The sequence below is a fragment of the Zea mays genome, chromosome 10, assembly GCF_902167145.1.
Source record: "Zea mays cultivar B73 chromosome 10, Zm-B73-REFERENCE-NAM-5.0, whole genome shotgun sequence".
Lineage (NCBI taxonomy): Eukaryota > Viridiplantae > Streptophyta > Magnoliopsida > Poales > Poaceae > Zea > Zea mays.
This window is the reverse complement of record NC_050105.1, coordinates 41,955,449-41,958,859: the sequence shown is the minus strand read 5'-3', so window position 1 is coordinate 41,958,859 and position 3,411 is coordinate 41,955,449.

Sequence of the window (3,411 nt, the reverse complement as noted above, 5' to 3'; positions counted from 1 at the left end):
CGTACTATTTCATGTTTGGTGGAGATCTAATCCTGGTGGTCTGATCGTGATCGGATGGCTTAGTGAACTCGATACCCTTTCGCCCTGGTGAGTTTGCAAAAGAGTCCCCATGCTTTATAGAAAATAACCCGCAGTCCACGACAGGGGCGTACTGAGTCTTAGGGATCTTTGCGCGGAGGACCCTGCGTTTCTCTGGAATATTGCGCGCAGTCCATACATTTAATAAAACAGAGAAACTATTTAGAAAATGATTTCTTATACAAAAATTAATTGCAGAAACTTGATTAATTCTTAGAAAATTCATATTAAGTTCAAATTGATCCATTCCAGTGGCATTAATTTTGTATTAATATTGTTCATCACTTGGTAAATTTGTCTAGCCATGAAACTTGGATTAAAATTGTTCACTAGAATTATTCTATACCAAGCACTTAATTACTTTAGAAATTCATAACTCGCAATCCGTAACTCTGAATTTAGTGATTCTTTTTCCTACGTTCTCGTTATGACATGTAGATTGTTATTATGTATTCTGTATTCATGTTTGGTGTGATGTTAATTTCTACTATACCATGTTTGTTTGTACTGTTGCGAGTAGACGAGCAAGCCACAGAGGATCCAGGTGTTCAACAGGTAGAAGTTGTTGAGCAAGAGCTCATTGAAGGCAAGTTGTGCCCTTGACCACTTTTATTTACCCAATAATGTTCTCTATAATCATTTTATCATGCATAGGCTTAATTTTGATGGGACCCAATAGGTCACCCTAGTATGGTTATCTTTTCACCTTGTTTACCCCTGTATTTTTGGGTAGTCTTTGCTATAGCTATATATGGTTTTGGGTGTTGAGATAACTATTACACTTGACCATCCTTTATTAATGTTCTATTTATGTTCATCATAAGACAACTATGTTAGTTAGAACATCGAGCTTAACTTGAGAAACACATGCCCCCACAAGGGTGAAATGGGACGCCCTTGGCTGACTAACTAGGAAAGCTAGTGGAGGACTACCTTTGTCACACCCGGATTTAAGGGACAAAGCCGGGTGCGTCTCATACATGCGCCAAAGAAGACAACATATATAATAACAGAGTGTATAGAGATAAATGTCACAATATAATCAGAGTACTTATTACATAGCAGAAGTCTTACAAAATAAATTATAAATATAGATCAACCTAAATCCCTCTTTGGCGCAACAAAGTCAATTGGGAGACGCCACCTAGATCGAATCGAACTCCTTGTTGTGTGGCTCCTCTTGAACCTCCTATTCTTCTCCTGTGGGGGGTGAGACAGAAAGGGTGAGCTCACACATGTTCATCGCTCAACAAGTTGTGGGGAATAATGTGCATGAACTCACCAAAGGTGGGAGTTCATGTGATGTGTAAGGCTGATCAACAATAGGGGTTAAAGCTGAGCATTGCTTTTAATAAGTTGGTCAAATTTTATTAGTAGTTACTAAGTGTAAGTAAATACCAAACCATAATAAATAATAATAGAACAAAACTAATAAATAATCCCATGTAATGCAAATGACAAATTGAATTTAAGTTCCATATATTAATCATGCGAGAGTCCTGAGCTGCTCATGACCGTGAGCTCGGCTAGTATACCAGTTTTACACTCTGCAGAGGTTGTACCCTGTACCCACAAGTCTTGTTTCCCATGTCGCCAGGGTTTCCAAGGCCCTTAGACACTACCGAGGTGAATGGCTAGGGATCCACTACGAGGCCTTTACAAACTTCCACTAGCTTCTGAAAACCCACTACAGTTATGGGAAGAGCACTTGCAAGAATCCCCCGTCTGACCGCCATCGCAGCAAAATCAACCCGAGAACCTCCTTGCATGCAACTCCCCTACTGGCATTGCCCCTTTCGGGTAAGGTAGTCTTCCACTAGCTTTCCTAATTAGTCAGCCAAGGGCGTCCCATTCCACCCTTGTGGTGGCACATGTTTCTCAAGTTAAGCTCCATGTTTCAATTAATGATAATGATCTTGACATGAACATAAATAAAATAACAGAATAATCGGAACATGAATATAATGAAATATTGACCCAAAACCAATAAAGCAATAGCAAACTACCCAAATGATTTAGGGGTGTTGACACCTTTTTAGGGCACCAATCACTCAACACGAACTAGCGGCGGTGCTCTCTGCACAGGGGCGGACGGTCCACGGCCTGGCGTGAGGCTAGGGTTTCTTGCTTGACAGCCAGACGGTCCGTGCCCTGGGGTCGGACGGTTTGCGCATGCGCAGGGGCGGCAGAAGATCGCCGGCGGCGCCTGGATCTCGCTCTCGTGAGGGACCCCATCGAGGAGGAGAGACCCTAGGTGATGTCTTGGCTCGACAGGCCGACCTAGACTCCTCTAATCGACGTAGAGTCGAAGAGAAGCGAAGAATTTGGGGATTGGAAGGCTAAACTAGAACTAAACTAAAACTACTCCTAATTGTACAGGAAATAAATGCGAAATAGAAGTGTTATTGATTCGATTGATGATTACAAATCGGTCGTATACCTCTCTATTTATAGAGGAGGGGGGCTGGTCCCTTTACAAACTAATTTCTGAGCTAATTCCGCGAATCTAGCTAACAACCGTAGCACAAAACTCGGAACCCTAATCTGTTCTGCGCACGCGCGGACCGTCCGGCCCACAGGCGCGGACCGTCCACAACTCATTTTAGTGCCCAACATATGCCCCCTGCCTTTTGGTGGAGCTGAGCAAACCAAAAGCAACTAACTCGATGTGATTACATCGTTTCTCTTAGGCATCTTTCCACATACTAGGGTGGTACTGTTTGAGGAAACGCCCATTCAAAGCCTTGGGTAAATCCTTGCCTTGTAATGTTTGTATTAAATAGGCGTTACCAGACATTACCTATTTTACTTTGTAAGGACCCTACCAGATTGGCGACCATTTCCCAAACTTCCGGTCTTTATCCCTTAGAGGCAGGATAGTGTTCCACACCAGGTCCCCTACTTGAAATGACTTTGCTTTGACCTTCTTGCTGTAGGCCCTGGCTACCATGATCTTGTCCTTTTCTATTGCTCCCAAAGCTATCTCCCTCTTGTCGGTCACCTCATCAATATTATCCATCATTGAATTATAATAATCAATGACGGTTAGATCATTTTGTATAGCGAACCTGACAGCATTCAAACTTATTTCCACATGCAACACTGCTTCCTGCCCATAGACAAGCTCAAAAGGAGATACTTTAGTAGCACTATGTTTAGATATTCTGTGAGCCCATAAAGCTTGGATAAAATCTTATGCCAATGCTTAGGATTATCGGATATCTTCTTTTTTATCAAGTTAATCAATGTCTTATTACTAGACTCGGCCTGTCCATTGGCCTGAGCATAATATGGAGATGAATTAAGCAAATTAATTCTATATAATTCAGCAAA